General features: G+C 34.6%; 1 long non-coding RNA gene across 1 annotated transcript in view; it reads right to left on the reverse strand.

Annotated features, from left to right (window-relative positions):
- LOC112133120 (uncharacterized) overlaps window positions 1–8289 on the reverse strand; it is an 86747-nt gene extending 78458 nt beyond the window's left edge. Inside the window, exon 1 of the long non-coding RNA XR_002914787.3 lies at window positions 8208–8289. This is a non-coding gene — a long non-coding RNA (uncharacterized LOC112133120). The remainder of the gene's footprint in view (window positions 1–8207) is intronic.
- Window positions 8290–18217: the final 9928 nt, after the last annotated feature.

An 18217-nucleotide genomic window follows, 5' to 3' on the forward strand; every position in this document is an offset into this window, starting at 1 on the left:
AAACCAACCCTGTCAGCAACTTGATTTTGGATGTCCAGCCTCCAGAACTGTGAAGAAAATAAATTTCTGCTCTTTAAGTCACTCAGTCTATGGAATTTTGTTATGCAATCCCTAGCAAACTAATACAGACATCATCTAAAACAAATGAATCACTAGTATTTATGCAATCAATATTATTCTAAGAAAAAAATTAATTTGGATAGGCAAAAGAAAAAAAGCAAAATAGAACAGGAAATGTGAGAATTAAAGGTACTTTTTCTTTCACAGAACCCTTCTGACCCTTTTTCTGCAGTGCCTACTCCCCCTGCTTCCCCTGAACGTCTTGTCTGTACCACTCATTACCTCAGAACGAGTCTGGGGAAGGGAAGGGAAGGATCTCTTGGATGAATGGTTTCTTCCTGCTATGGTTTGAAAGTCTCCCTTCCAAAACTGGTGTAAAATTCAATGGCCAATATGATAGTATTAAGAGGTGAAGCCTTCAGAGGTGATTAGGCCATGAGGTTTTCTTCTTTCTGAAGGGGTTAAGGCTTTTATAAAGGAAATTTCACTCAAACTTTGGCTCCCTTGCCCTTCTGCCTTCTGTCATGTGAGAACAGTGTTCCTCCCCTCTGGAGGATGCAGTAATAAGATGCCATATTGGAAACAGAAAGAGCGCTTGCCAGGCAAACAAACCTGTTGATGCCTTGATTTTGGACTTCCTAACCTCCGAACTATGAGAAATAACATGCTGTTCTTATAAATTATCCTGTGTCAGGAATTTTGTTACAGCAGCATAAATTAACTAAGATACCTTTGTCAGGAGATTTTCCTGAAAAGAAGGATAAGGGAAAAACGTTATTATCTACTCTATTTTGAGGACACAGGTTTGAATGCCTCATGTGATTTCACTCTATGTCTTAGTCCTGATTCCCCCTCCAAAAGTCCGTTATTATCCATGTATAATGTAGCTAGAAAAGCAGAAGATATAAGGAGACGTAATCAGGAAAATATGAGAACTTGAAAAAAAGGCTGTCTTTTACGAAGACAACAGGATGGAGAGTAGCTGCACTTGTCACATGTAAAAAAAAGGCAAACAGAAAAGATATTAAATTGATAAATGTAGACACAGAAAAGGAAACCAAAAAGCTATATAATTTACATTTCCCTTGTCTCAGTGAGAGAAAAACCTGCTTTTATTTGTATTGCAAACAAAGCTGATGCCATCAAGAAGCTACTGAGGATTCCTTGTTCATCTACATGCCTTCCTTGCAAGCTAATACTATTCATTTATAAACTTTTTCTTTTTCCCATGCTTCAGAAGTTGAAGTAGTGCAAAGCAAACTGCTTTACAGCTTCACACATGGGGATGTGTACTGACTCCTCTATGAGATTTTGTAACTAGTCAGCTTTGTTCCTTTGATGGAATAAGAACATTAGGATTCAAAGATTTCATCAGGGAGTTCTGGTGGACAAGGGAAGCTGATTATCTGACAGACATCCCCTCCAATACCCACACACAACTATGAAAGGACCTAATAGTTTAAGAGACACATTGACAAGAGTTGCTAATAGCTGGAGTTGAATGCTTGCTGAGAAAGGTGAGTTGGAAGATATAATGGTGTGCCCAGAAGGGGGGTGAGTCCCCCAGTTCATGATCATTAATTGTTCACTGAGACATTTGTAAAGTTTATTGGCGTAGATCCAATGGCAGATGAAATAGCCTTCTGACCTTGAATACCATTGCCTTGTCTCTTTTGCAGGCTGCAAAAACAGAATTACAGAAAATGTAATAGGATGGCAAGTGTAGAATATCACTTGAGTTTTATCAGTAGCTACTCGGTTTGGGTATCATCAAAAGAAAGACAAAGAAGAAAAAAATATTAAAGCCTACTGTGTTTACTGATCAATGAGCATTCTTTACTAAAGGGAATAATCTCTACTCTGGCCGGTCTATAAGGGTTGAAAAAGAAGAATCCATGACATTAGAAAAGGAAGTATAGAAGTAGAATGAGGAGGATACAGGAGGCACAGGGACAAGGGAATCAGGGAAGTCCAGAAAGCTATGGAATAAATGGAAAATGATTTAATTTTAGGGACTTTCAGATGCGAGAATTGGTAACAGTGGTGCTACTTTTTCTGTAGTTTTCTCAATAGTTTCTCACATTCTTTTGGTAATAGATTAATACAAGTTGCTGGTATTTTATGTCCGTTTTTTTTTTCCTACTTGTTCTTTTTTTCCCCCAGTTCCCATACAGATAACTCCTCTGAGAATCTGAGGAACATGTGTTCTTACCTTGTCCTGATTCTTCTATACATCTTCTTGGGAGAGAACTGTGCAACTTAAAGACTATCTTATTTTGTACTGTGAATGTCTCTGGAGCTCCTTGGGAAAAAAGTTATCTGATTTAGCTACTATGTGCCTTTTGAAAGAAAAGGGCTACGTAAGAAGACAGCAGTCTCACACTGTGCCAGAAAAACACTCCAAACTGAAAATGAAAACAAAGTTTCATTTTTGGCTCTAGTGATACCTGTTGTACTTGCTATAGAACCAATAAAAATTGTTTCTCAAAAGGGTAAGCCATGACCACATGCAAAAGGGTATCTTTTACTCAGAGCTCCATTAAAAGGAATAAAATTAGTTATTACAAGTATAAGTAAAGCAAGGAATAAATTTTAAGAGGGCACTTACTTTGTCATACTCACATACTTAGAGTAAAGAAGAAAAGTAAATTTGATAGAGATGGTTGCATTAGTCCATTCTCACACTGCTAATACAGACATACCAGAGACTGGCCAGGTGCAGTGGCTCACGCCTGTAATCCCAGCACTTTGGGAGGCCGAGGCGGGCGGATCACGAGGTCAGGAGATCGAGACCATCCTGGCTAACACGGTGAAACCCCATCTCTACTAAAAATACAAAAAATTAGCCGGGTGCGGTGGCGAGTGCCTGTAGTCCCAGCTACTCGGGAGGATGAGGCAGGAGAATGGCGTGAACCCGGGAGGCAGAGCTTGCAGTGAGCTGAGATCGTGCCACTGCACTCCAGCCTGGGTGAAAGAGCAAGTCTCCATCTCAAAAAAAATAAAATAAAATAAAAAATAAAAGACATACCCGAGACTGGGTAATTTATAAAGGAAAGAGGCTTAATGGACTGACAGTTCAGCATGTCTGGGGAGACATCAAGAAACTTACAATCATGGCAGAAAGGGAAGCAAACACATCCTTCTTCACATGGTGGCAAGAAGAAGAATGAATGCCCAGCAAAGCGTGGTTATATGAGAAATCCCTTTATATAATGATCAGATTTTGTGGGAACTAACTTACTATTGTGAGAACAGAACGCGGAAAACCACCGCAACAAAACACTTATCTCACCTGGTCCCTCCCATGACACGTGGGGATTATGAGAAGTACAATTCAAGGTCAGATTTGGGTGGGGACACAGCCAAACCATATCATTCCATCCAAGACCCTCCCAACTCTCATGTTCTCACAATTAAAAGCATAAGCATGCCCTTCCAACAATCCCCCACAGTCTTAACTCTTTCCAGCATTAACTCAAAAGTCCAAGTCCAAAATCTCATCTGAGACAAGGCAAGTCACTTCTGCCTATGAGCCTGTAAAATCAAAAGCAAGTTAGTTACTTCCTAGGTACAATGTGGGTACAGGCACTGGGTAAATACACTCATTCCAAATAGGAGAAATCGGCCAAAACAAAGTGGCTACAGGCCCCATAGAAGTCCAAAATCCAATAGAGCAGTCACTAAACCTTAAAGTTCCAAATTATCTTCTTTGAATCCATGTCTCAGACCCAGGTCACGCTGATGCAAGAAGTGGACTCGCACAGCCTTGGGAAACACCAACCCTGTGGCTTTGCAGGGCATGGCCCCTCTCCCAGCTGCTTTCACAGGTTGGTATTGAGTGCCTGCAGCTTTTCCAGGGGCATGGTGCAAGCTGTTGGTGGATCTACCATTCTGGGGTCTGGAGGATGGTGGACCTCTTCTCACAGCTGCACCAGGCTAATTGTTTATAAAACAAACCAATAAACAGCAATAACAACCCCTCCCAAAAAAAGAAAAAACACTCAGACAAACCTTTCCCACCAGAAACATCTATAGTTATTCAAATACACATGAATTTCTGGTAGCCTTAGAAACTAGAGAGCAATGAAAAATTGACATCTTGGCCTTGGTACAATTGCAGAAGGCCTCACTAGAAAAATTGCAGCATTGCTCAACTGAGGCAAAGTATTGAGGTCATTGGTTTATAGCTGTAGGCCACAAAGTGTAACATCTAAGTGTTAGTCCATTTTGCAGATATAAGTGGACTACTACTACTAAAAAAAGAATAGTTTTAGGGATTAGCACAGTATTGTACAGAATGGATTCCACTTTTTGCAGCATGAACAATACATCTCATTTGCATAATTCTCCAGATCCTTGGGTCTGGTCCCTATAAAATGAAGAGCTTATAAAAAGCTGAAATTGAATATAACTTCTTTCCCACCTTTGGAGATTCAAAATTTTGAGAAGTCTGACCTGATTTATGTGACGTTTATGCTCATATTGCATATTTAATAATGTTTACTTATGGGTCATGCATGTGGAAAACAAGTGTCCTAGTTAAGGCTTCCCATGCTATAGCGACTTTTCATAAAATGATAGAAGCTTCTGTTTTGCCTGGAATTAAGTCTCCACAAGGAGAGGAGATAATAACAGATACTAGAGATGCTTTTCTTTGGTTCTGGAATTAAAATGCATTTATGTACATTTTCAAAAGTGTTCATAGTACTTTTCATAGTACAAAATATATATATGTTTTGAGTCTGTCATGCAACAGCATAAATTAAAAAGAAAAGGATTTCTCACTTCCATGAGAACTAAAAAACTCATAGAAAATTGATGGTTGATTTGTTATGAACTTTACCATTGCCTGCTAAAATATCAATAATTCATTTTGCTGACAAAGCTTCAAAAGCTGTTGATAAAACATAGAAGACTCCAAACTTAGAAGCTCCACTTATACTGCATTAAGAAACATTTTTTAATGTTCAAAAATATGTTTCACAAAAGGAAATAAATAAATTATATAAGAGATTCAAAGAAACTTGATCTATCCCAAAATTATAGACAACAAAAGCAAAAACAGACAAATGAGATTGAATCAAATTAAGGAGCTTCTGAACAGCAAAGGAAACAATCAAAAGAGTGAAGAGACAATCTATGGATGGGAGCAAAGCTTTAGAAACTGTATGTCTGAAAAGGTATATTTGTAAATATATTGTAACTCAAACAACTCAATAATAAGAAAACAAATGATCTGATTAAATAACGGTCAAAAGATCTGAATAAGCATTCCTCAAAAGAAGACATTCAAATGGTCAACAGGTTGATTTAAAATGTTCAATATCACTAGTCATTAGAGAAATGCAAATTAAAACCATAAGGAGCCAAGGAGACCAGGGAATTTTACCCCCAAATATAGCACCATAGTTTGCTGATTATTTTAAATGAATGACTCTTGGAGACCAGCAGAGGCTGGAAGAAGCTCTACTCTGATACTCTGTTATGTGCCTAAAGATCAGACCCACCAAAGAAGAAAACAATTACTTCTGGTCCTTTCCCTGAGTTTTCATTAACTGAACTGGTATCTCAGGAAGAAAACCTGAAGTCTGTCAACACACTTGGACAGACTTTGGTGGCAAACCATTGTCTGCTCTGCAGCCCAAACAGACTTTGTCCTAGGCCACTGTATGTTTTCCAAACCCATTGAGTCCCCTACAAGTCATTCATTATCCTCCTTAAAATCATCCACATTTCACCAACTCCTTTTCCCATATTAAAAAAAAATACTCATCTGTACCCCATTGGGTTTTTCGGTAATCATTCTAGTGACAGTTCCTCATCCTATACACATCAAAATAAAATTTGCATGCCTTTTCTCCCTTAATCTTCCTTTAGTTTAGTTGATTTTCAGTGAATTTTCAGAGAGGGAAAGAAAAGTTTTTCCTTTGCTCTAGGAGATATCATCTTACACCTGTTAGAATGGGTATTATCAAAAGAAAATATAAGTTTGTGAAGAGAAAAATGGAATCTCTGCACACTGTCAGTGAGAATACAAATTAGTACGTCCGTTATGGAAAACAGTATAAACATTTCTCAAAAAAAAAATTAAAAATAGAACTACCATGTGATCCAAAAATTTCCACTTCCGGATATATATCCAAAGAATTGAAATCAGCAAGTCGAGCAGATATCTGTACTCCCACATTTTCACTGCAGCGTAATTCACAGTAGCCAAGATATGGAATCAACCAATATGTCCATCAACAGGTGAATGGAAAAAGAAAACATATCTGTGTGTGTGTGTTTGTGTGTGTGTGCAATGTAGTACTATTCAGCCTTAAATATTAAGGAAATTTTGTTATTTGTGGCGACATGTATGAGCCTGGAGAACATTATGCTATTGCTCTCCCTTGTAAGTGAAATCTAAAGAAGTTGAATTATTGTAAGCAAACAGTAGAATGCTGGCTACCAGATACTAGAGGTGCAGTAGATATTGGGGATGCATTGTTCAAAGGATACAAAACTTTAGTCAGACAGGAAGAATAAATTCAAAAGAAAGAGAAAAGAAATTTAACTGGACTATGGGAATGCCCTAAAACAATAATAATTCCTATATCAAAACCTTTATTTGCTTTGGTTAGGGTTTTTTTTTTTTTTTTTTTTTTTTGAGACGGAGTCTTGCACTCTGGACCCAGGCCAGAGTGCAGTGGCGCCATCTCTGCTCACTGCAAGCTCTGCCTCCCGGGATCACACCATTCTCCTGCCTCAGCCTACCGAGTAGCTGGGACTACAGGCACCCACCACCACGCCCGGCTAATTTTTTGTATTTTTAGTAGAGACGGGGTTTCACCGTGTTAGCCAGGATGGTCTCGATCTCCTGACCTCGTGATCCGCCCGCCTCGGCCTCCCAAAGTGCTGGGATTACAGGCTTGAGCCACCGTGCCCGGCCTGGTTAGGGTTATTATGTCATCAACAAATCATCTCAAAAAAAGATGAATTTTAAAGTCACTAGACTCTGAGCCTGCATACCAAAAAAGATTTTTTTAATACAAACATATTAGAGAGATGTGATATTCATCAGCAGAATTATTTACATGCTACTCCTAATAAACCACAGGAAATGCTCTCTGAATAACTACCAGGAACATTTCGGTAGTTGAGTTTCATAGAACTACATGTAAAAGATAAGAGCTTTGTCTGTTTACTGTGTGTGTGATGTCTGGATGGCCTGAGACCTTACCCTCTTCAAAAAAATGAAACAAAACATAAAAACTGATTTTCAGGCAATAGTAAAGACTCTTTTAAAAACTTTAGTTCTAACTTTTGGGATACCACAGTATTCGAATCAGACAGAGAAAGTTATTTTATTTGTACCTAGGATTTATGCAAACGTGTGCTGATTTCCATAATGTATCATACAACTTATATTCCTCAGTCCTCCAGATAAATAAAGTAGATAAATTAAATTTTAAAAAATAATTAGCTAAGACTCAGCTATGTACTGGGTTAAAATCTCCAGAGTTTTATCATTAGTCTTTTTCCTGCTGCCTCTGCATTCAAGCACAGAATCTTTTCTTTGAACCTACATTTGGCAGGCCCATGAATTTGGGTCTAAGAGCACGTCCTGTGCCTGATATAAGCAAATCCTCTTCTAACCATTTCCAATGCCTAAAAGGGTTTATTTCTTTCCTAGAAACCCTGAAACTTAAAGACAATAGGATCTGGAAGGACACGCCATTGGAAATTGGCTATCTCTGTGGACCTGGAAATTTCATCTACAAAAAAGTATTCCAGAAAGAAAATGCAGTCACCACGTTGGGAAGAAGGCTTTCAAGTGCTACTGATCACTCGTTTGGCTATCAGAGATTAAAACAAAATAAAACAAAAACCAAAACCAAAACAAAAAAGAAACAGCTCAGCTGGAGTCATGCTTCCCAAGTGGAGACAGCACCCATGGAAGACTCGACTGTGGTTCTCACAAGGCCTTGAAATTTAAGTTTTCATGAGTGACTGATCTTGGTATTGAATTCAGATGAAGAGGTACTCTAGAGAACATATTAGGTATTACATTTTAGATGGTCTTGCTGTCTTATTTCCAGTAGAGTTATTTTGACTACTTTAAGAATTATATTTTACTAGGAATCAAAAGTTATTTGTTACATGACCTTTTCTTTCTGTACTCCCAGTAATGGTTCTCACAATCCCCTTTCCAGTTAGCTCAAATTGTCCTCCCAGCAGAAACAGGACCTGGAATTGTATAACCAACAGTTTTATTATAGACAGAGTAAAAGTGAGACCATCTTCATTATAATTGTTGATAACAAAATAAAACTAATATGCATCGAAGTACTCAAGCCTAGATATGGTTTGAATGTGTCCCCAAATTCCATGTGTCAGAAATTTAATTCCCAAATTTATGTGTTGTTGCTATTTGGAGGTAGGGCCTTTGGGATGTAGTGATAGATGATGTCATAAGAGTAGGGCCCCCGTGATGAGATTAGTGGCCTTATAAGAAAGGGAGGAGAAATTTGAGCCATATGGTGCTTTCTGCCATGTTATGATACAGCATGATGACCTCACCAGATGTAGCTCCTCAACCTTAGACTTCCCAGTCTCCAGAAATGTAAGAAATAGTTTTCTTCATAAATTATGCCATCTTAGTATTCTGCTATCTCAACACACAATGGACTAAGACAAGCCCTACTTGTAAAACAAACAAACAAAAACAATTAATTGGCTTAATTGAAAACATAAACATTCCAGCTAATAGAAAAATAGAAACTTGGCATTGTAAGATAGAGACTACAAAAAACAGGTCTATTGTTACTTAATTAACTTTGTGATGTAACTTCTCTCCCACCTAAGTATAAATTGATACATGAAACTGAATTTCTATTATTCATGAATATTTTGTTGACTATTATAGAGCTATTGGTTTAGATCTCATGCTGGAAAAAAAAAAAAAACAAACCATAGGCTAGGTTTGTCTTCAAGACTTAAAATAATAATAGTTATATACATTAAACACTCAAAGTTTAATCTGTGCCTTTCAGTTTGTACCTTATAATAAGACTTTTTGTTTGTTTGTTTTTGTTTTTGAGACAGAATCTTGCTCTTGTCACCCAGGTTGGAGTGCAATGGCATGATCTCGGTTCACTGCAACCTCTGCCTCCCAGGTTCCAGCGATACTCCTGCCTCAGCCTCCCGAGCAGCTGGGATTACAGGCCCCTGCCACCATGCTCAGCTAATTTTTGTATTTTTAGTAGAGATGGGGTTTCACCGTGTTGGCCAGGCTGGTCTCGAACTCCTGACCTCATGGTCCACCCACCTCGGCCTCCAAAAGTACTGGGATTACAGGCGTGAGCCACTGTGCCCGGCCAAGACTTTTATATTAGATGATGACCATGGATGTTACTGAATTGCAAAACTGAGAAAAGCTATTTAGGAAGATTGAATAATTACTAAAAGGCCTATGTAGTCATGTGCTACATCACAACATTTTGTTCAACAATGGATCATATTACAATGGTGGTCTCATAAGATTATAATGTATTTTTCATGTACTTTTTCTATATTTACATATGGTTAGATACACAAATACCATTGTGTTATAGTTGCCTACAGTTTCTAGTAACATGACAGCTTTCTAGCCTAGGAGCAATAGGCTATACCATATAGCCTATGTGCTGTAAGAACATCCAAGTTTGTGTAAGTACATTACATCCTATGATGATCTCACAACAATGAAAAGGTGTATGTAATAGGTTGCATCTGTTTGGCTATATAAAAGGGTGAGATTCCTTTCTGTCTGCATTCTCTTTAGTGGATTGCCTGTGATGTATATCACATCCTGGTTTCATGCTTATTCAGTAATAAAATTGCTTTTTTTCTCTTCTACCCCTGTAGAGAGGTTTTCAGGGTTGGAATAAGACTGTTTTTAATTATATTGTCTCAACAAAACCTAAGTTGCTTTAGGATAACAAAGGTAGCTTTCTGATGTTCACACCATCCTTGATATTGGGAAGTTAGATATTTCTTTTATGTTCTACTCAAAAATATTTGCAAATCTAAAAACGTACTATAGAATGAATACCTTATGCTCTATGAGTATAAATATGAATATGAAAGAATGTTTTTATTATTGAAGATGATATTTCTCAAAGCCAAAATGTAATTTTTCCTTTATTAAAGGATTTTAAAATTACTAAAATGTACTACCAGTATGCTTCCTATTTTCAACAAATTAAATTATGGAAGGACATAGTTGATTGTAAACTTGGAAAAAGATTTCATTTGAATTGAAATATGTGTTCCGATATAATATTGTTATATTTAAAATCTTATAACCAAACTAATCTCTCATAAAAAATCCAATAGAAAAAAAAATTGAATAAAAATAAGACACAACTAATAAGAATAATAGTGGATAATGGATAACATTGTCAACAAATGTTGATTTAAAAGAAACATTCTTATCTGTATATTGTCTACTAAAATGTACTTTGTGTATATAACAATAAGTTAGATCTTGTGATATGTTTTTAAATTAGATTTCATTTCTCTTTTATTTATTCAAAATAATGTAGCCCCACAATCTCTATGTCTCCTTTTATAAATCCCATCTATCTCATGTATTTTCATGGTATGCTCTGAAGAAAAGACTGAAAGGAAAATATATGCCAGAAACCATTTGGTAGATTATATATTTGACTTAGATATGTGTATGAATAATATTTCCAATGAATTTCAATGTATTATAAGTTCAGAGAAAAGTGTTCCAATTTTAAAAATAAATAGCCTCTGGTCTCAACATAATTTCTATAAACTTGTGCTTCTTTTCCACTTCGTTTTAATTCTTTCCTTGATGTTTCCAGATGACCTTTGGCAAGTAACTCAACTTTCTGTGCATTTTTCACTTTTGTCTAATAAGTATTTTCTGCTCCTCTTGATAGCAAAAAATCTTCTGCTAAATCTTTTCTTCATTCTTTCATTCATGTATTTATTTTCAAGCTATTTATAATACACTTTAAATGCATATTAAATGCTGCATGTTTTCCTATGCACTTTCACATCTCTACATGGGTGTGTAATTTGCACTCCACGTAATTTCCTAGCATTTTCCACTGTTAGCAAATAATTGATGCTCACTTCTTCCTAAGGACATGCTGCCATTCCTTTTCTTCCTAGAATGAATTTATCCCTTTTCCTTACCAGCCCAATTTTCATAAATTCTTAGTTCAATTCATTCAAATTCTCCCTACAAAAGCTTTATCAAAATCTCTAGACTTGTCATATCCTGTGGTTTATGCTTTCATAGCAACTTAAAATTTTCTCAAACATCATTTATTAATATTTTAATAAACATTCTGTAGGCAGAAATAAACTTTGATTTCTGTCTCTCCTTGTAGATTCCAAGCTCAAAGCTTCTTTGGCTTTTTCATAGTTGTTAACATAGTGACATGCTTAGTTAGCACCTTGCATATTGTTGATAGTCACTAAATGTATGACAAATAAGTAAATGAATATAAATATTTATATATGTCATATATATAACATATAGTTATGTTATATATAACATATATTTATACATTAATTATATATAAATTATACACACACAGACACATACACACACATACACATATTAATTTAAAAGGGAATGTGACCATAGAATGAAAAAGAAAGCCTTCACCTCTGTTTAAGCAATTAAGTTGGCACCTTCTAAGTATATGGCTGAATCTACACACAGTAATTGCTTTATTTTCTTTTCTGAATTAAATATTTATTTTGCTAAGTAAACTATTTGATAGTTTTAACAAACACATGAAGTCAAAATATTTAAAGATAATTTTAATGCAACCAAGATCTAATACAATAAAAGCTTTTCTTTCCTTACTGGGAATACTTGGGTCAACGATAGAAATAGATTTTTCACCCTACAGAACTACTGTAAGATTTTTTAGTTTCTAGATAAGAAACAAGTATGTATCCATCAGGTAATTTACAAATGCCAAAATTACTGAGTTGGGTAAAATGTTTAAGCTCAATTTCTGTTAAGTTGATTTTCATTTTAGGTATGGGAAAATGCCCCTCTTCCCTGAACAGGGCAGCATTTTATAGACGCCTTGGAAATGATTGATGAAATAGTGCTATTTTACTTTCCTGAACATCCTTGGTGCATCATGCAGTGGATTGAAAGGGCCAAAAGCTGAGAAATGGTTGGTATTCATCTGGGATTTTGTGCCCACTGATGTGCTCCTGCCTTCTATCCTGTGACCTTCCAAATTTTCACATTTTGAAAGAACTTGGTTTGTTTTCTCTTGGTTGTACTACTTTACCAAATGAGAATAAACACAAGGGTTAACAATATAAGAAACAATATCTAATATATGTGTAGATAACATATATTTGGAAGAAGTGGCATTATTACTAATCCTAAGGACATGCTGAAGACAGCCAAATTCATGGAAGTGGTCAGTAGCTGAACCCATGTGCTTTATTAAGAGATGTTCTCTTCTTTCCCCTTTCTTAATGTTTCTGTTTCAGTTATTTGTTCAATATTTTGTTGGCAGATTCATCTTCATTCTTCTCTCTCTTTTTTTTTTTTTTTCCTTTTTGAGATGGAGTCTCACTTTCTTGCCCAGGCTGGAGTGCAGTGGTTCTATCTCAGCTCACTGCAAACTCTGCCTCCTGGGTTAAAGCAATTCTCCTGCCTCAGGCTCCCAAGTAGCTGGGACTATAGGCACGCGCCACCACACCCAGCTAATTTTTGTATTTTTAGTAGAGATGGGGTTGCACCATGTTGGCCAGGCCGGTTTCGAACTTCTGACCTCAGGTGATTTGCCTGCCTCAGCCTCCTTCCCAAAGTGCTGGGATTACAGGCGTGAGCCACCACGCCTGGCCCATCCTCCTTTAAATATAAATATTTAATTATCTTATTATTTATTCTTTCCTTTTAAAGATTTTCTCTAGAAAATGTTAACCATCTCCGTATTTTGAACCTTTATAATTTATTTCTCACTAATTTGTATCTCCAAAAATAATTTCCCTGTTGATGCCTAACATTAGATTTTTAACTGTGTCATAGATATCTCTTCTTGGATATTTTATAGTAGATCAAATTCATTATATGACTAGATGATTTCTAATCAAGAATAGGAATTTCTAAGGCAGAGATAAAGTTAGGAAGTTATCTCTACTTTGGTACTTTGACATTTTGGACAGATAATTCTTTGTTGTGGGAACCTGACCTAGGCATTGTAGAATATTTAGTATATTCTTCACCGTATTAGTATTGGCCACAATTTAGCCAATATACCTAGCCTCTACCTGCTACATTCTACTAGCGCTCTTCCCCCACTTGCGATAATCAAAAATGTCTCCAGACACTGCCAAATATCCTTAATGCATGAAAATCACACTTAGGAGGGAATCCCTGATCATGATGACATAGAACTTTATTCAGAAAGTAACACAAATAGAGATTAAGTAATAAAATTAAGAGGCATTTTGGAGGAAGACTCAGTAAGGTTAATGGTGTATATACGAAATTAAAAATAAGGAAGAATCTCAAGTTGTTTTCTAGGTTGGTTATTAAAAATTTCCTAAAATTTCTTGTATTTTAAAATTTTTATCTTCTATGCTTCTCTTCATACTATTTCCTTTATGTATATTTGTTTCCCCTTCCTGTATATGCTTAATAAAGTTATATTTATGTTTAAGGCCTAAATGATCTATTAGTCATCATCATTATGACTATTTCCCCAGCCTGAAACTCTAACACAGTTAGAATATTTTCTTTCTTTTTTAAGCCATTAGATATCATTTGTTGTGATCAGTTTATTCCCCATGTCTTTAATGATAAAACCTTGTGTCACCTTATACATCCTTTCACAACATATCACACTGCATGGCATACAGTAAGTGCTTAAAAATGGTGAGTGATTTACTTAGCAATTAGATACAGGATAGTAACATTTTTTTCAGAATGTACAGTTATTATCATCACAGGTATTCAACATACATTAACATTAGTATTAATTTTGAAATAATATGCTGACTACAGTCTCCATGTATTTTTTCAAACATTTTTTGAATAGACAAAGTAAAATATAGATGTAAATTATAATTTTATTATCACAAAGTATTTGATATTCAGAATGGTTGTACTTTTATGTATGGAAACTAGAAGTTTATCAAGTAACTCAATAACCATCTCATATTAAACACAATAGATGGTCAAAAATGACTTTGAGGAAGGTAAGTGATCTCTAAGAGACAAATCCTGTTTGACATGAATTAATATCATTTTCTTAAAGTTATCTGTTAGATCAGGGAACGTGGGCTTAGACTCAGAAAAGATTGAAATATTAAGAGGGTCTGTTTTAAGCCTAAAATTTCAATCTATAAATATTCTTTTCAATTGTCTAGAAAATATATGAGGGGTTATAATTATACTTCAGAAAAGTCTTTATAAAATTAAGTTCAAAATTGTGATAAAATATTATACTCAGAATAAAGAATTTAAATGAACTTTGAGAGCCAATGTATTTCAAAGTAACTGTTAGAAAATTTTGTATGTATGTATCTGAATCAAGTGAATTGTGTTGCTCAATCTCTTAAACACCATCCCTACTAGTTTATTGTAAATTATTTCACTAAGATTGAACTTCTTTAGTAAAAAATTATGCTTTTCACTTGTAGGAGAGTGCAATGGTATTTTGAGATTGTGTAATTTATTCTAAGAGAGTCTAAATTTTTAGTTTATAAATAACTCTTGCATTTTTAAAATTTAAAACACAAATAAAATGTGATTTTTACTGTGCCATCAAACAGAATTCTGAATTATCAATATATATCAAGTGGTAGAAGATTTTACATTGTTTAAATACCAAAATTAATTCAAGAAAAATAAAAATCTGGATATTTAGATGTCTATTTTGTTTGCAAAACCTCAAAAAAAAACTAACTTGGACATTTATACAGAATTGGAAAAATGAAATGATATAATGATCTTTTGTAGGAAAAAAGCCTTCTATTTGGTACCCAGACACATTATTTTAAATAATCAGATAATGCAAAATGAAACAGTATATATTTGCATTAATGGTTAAAAAATAATTTTCTCTTGCCAGTTAAGCAGAACCATATTCCATTATGCAAATGTAGTTTTTGTTTTCTGTACTCTGTTCATCTGCCTCCACATAAAACTCATTAGGTAAAGTTCAACATACAGATTTTAAAATCAGTCATAGTATTTTTATCTCTGCTATGGCAAATCTAAAAGCTGGCCTGCCTTATAATCACCCTCTTCTACTTTTTACATTTCACTTTACCACATATTTGATATTTGTCATCTCTAAACTACCGGAAGTCACTGGTTGATAGTTTATTTTTAATTAAGATTGCAGTGTTTATTGTTTGATTTAAGTTTGAATTTCTTCTTCAGTAATTAACCCTTGCAAGGGAAAGCAAGTTTCATATCTATTGAAGCAGCCATTTTCTCAGTTTTGTGCCAAGGGTTATATATTTAAAATGAAAATTACGTGAGGTTATTTTTGTTTTTATTTCTAGAGAAAGTTCTCACACTAAAAAAAAAAAAAAAAAAAAAGTTTATGCTATGTGAAATTTAACCTCCTTTGTTAATCACACTTAATGAGACTTGCAACAATAATTCCACAAAATTGGTTGTTGTATACTTTTTTAGTGATCCAAAGTTTTCACTAAATGTTGACTTTTCAGGATTCATAGCTGGAACTTTGACTATTTCTACAAAACAATCATAAATCAATAGCACATTATTTGTTGATATTTGACTAAAATATTACTATAATTATAAGAATAACATTGTTAATTATATAATAAATCACATTTAAAATAACCTTATATTGGTGCAATACTCACCACTTGATATTTATATTATTAAAGGGTAAATAAATTCATCTAAAAACCTCTGTACTGGGACATCACTCAATGTCCAAAACATTATAGTACGTACTTTAAGTAATATATTATTCATTTGATCCATTTGTGAGTTATTATTAGTGACTTTATAAAAATCCCGCTTAGTAAGACCTAGTATGTTGAAAGAACAAGATTTCAAAAATACTTTCAGACAGAAGCAATTTCAAGAGCATATGATCTGTGCAGTCACATGGGGTCCCACACTCTGAAAGGCTTTGTGTCTGAACTTACAATTCACCCCAAATATATACATATATTTTTCTCTAGGTTTCTTTACTTCTTCATATGGGTTTGATTTTTAAAATACATTATGTTTCCTAGGTCTTGAAATAGCTTTAAAAATAAAATCTGGGTTTTGAAAAATTGTGGACAATGCTTTCAAAGAACAGATTTTCCTTGATATATATATTTAAATTTACTCTGTTAAACAAAATAAAATAAACAATTCCTTTCCACCATAGGAAAGGTGGGCAAAATCATGACTTGGCGCCAAATCCAACTATGCCAATCCATTTACCTATTGTTTACAGCAGGGGTGAGTAGTTGTAACAAAGACCATGTGGTCTGCAATGCCTAAAATACGTATTATCTGGTTACAGAATAAGTGTTCTGACCCTGATTCCTCCATTAGAGCATAATAAATATTATTTTTTGTGAACAGGTGAATACTAGGTGGGAATTTTATTTATTGCAGGACACTGACAAAACAGGGAGAAGTCAGCCATATGACTTACAAAACCTTAACACTGAGTTTATTAGTGGCCCCTGAAAACTCATGCCCACCCAGAACCTGTGAATGTAACCTTATTTGGAAATAGGATTATTATAGATGTAATCAAGTTCATATATAGTCATATTAAACTAGTGCAGCCACAAAATCCATTATTGAACTTAAGACATTGGATATTAGATAATTTCCTTTCCCTAATAAGGGAGAAATTTGGACATAGGCACACACAGATGAAAGATGATGTGAATATACAGAGAAGGAAGACGATGTGAAGAGATGAAGACATGAAGACACAGGGGAGAAGACCACGTGATAAAGAAAGTAGAGATTTCATTGCCAGGTCTACAAAACAAGGAATGAAGGTAGAAGATCAAGGAGGCATTCATTCCCAGAGCCTTTGTGGAGATCATGGTCCCACAGAAAGCTTGATTTTGGACTTGTAGCCTCCATAACTGTGAGAGAGTATGTTTCTGTGACTTTTGGTCACCCAATTGTGGCACGTTTTTATGACAGCCCTAGCAAAAGAACAGTATTTTAAATAATTTTGATGAATTGTTTAAATATACTAAAGCTATTAAATATTTTCTAACATTTTCTTGATTTAAAGTAGAAGACTTATGGTTATTAGTATTATAGCAGAAGCCTTATACTCTAAATAGGCTTTTACCATATGGCAATTTTACAAAATACATAAATACTTTATTTCCTTTTGACAAAATAAATTGTATTGCATTTTAATTATAAATTATGACTTAATGATTCAACATATTCTTCAAAGATAAGATAGGTTATATGAAGATTCATCTTAATATTCATTTAATAAAAGACCAATCATTATTATGATTCTTAAGAGCATACAAATTAAAGTTATGATGGAAAGTGTAGCTTAATTTCTTCTTTTTATTACTTATCTCTGTTAATTTTATAACCATTAAATCATGTAAAGCAATTATTGCCAATCATCACAACCCAAGAGCAATAACTGTTTTATTTCTTAATTAAATACTTATTTAGAGCACTTCATTTCAAGTGTTACCAAATACTTACTAATTTCTTGCTAGGAATAAACTTATTTGTAATGCAGGAGGACAGCTTGAATATCTAAACTACTGGGGATTTTGAAAAAAAATAATTTTGTCAAAATTACATAATCAAAGAAAAACATGAAAGCATGGGTAACTATGAGTGGCTTAGTACCCTTTTTTTTTTTTTTGTAGCAATTTATTACCTTTACTTACTCATAAGCTTTCCTGGTACATTCCAGGATGCTCTACATATTTTAGTGCTATTAGATACCACTGAACTTGTGCTGCCACATTTATCACTGTGAAATTTGTAGATCCAAGTGCTGTTTTCAGAACCCCAAACAACATTTATTAAATTTGCTAAGTAATTATATTTACTCATGATAATTTCAATTCCACAGTGAGAATCAGCACAGGTGTGACTAGCAGTTATATTTCTTCATGCACAGAGCCCCTGCTG

Source organism: Pongo abelii, chromosome 3, assembly GCF_028885655.2.
Source record: "Pongo abelii isolate AG06213 chromosome 3, NHGRI_mPonAbe1-v2.0_pri, whole genome shotgun sequence".
Classification (NCBI taxonomy): domain Eukaryota; kingdom Metazoa; phylum Chordata; class Mammalia; order Primates; family Hominidae; genus Pongo; species Pongo abelii.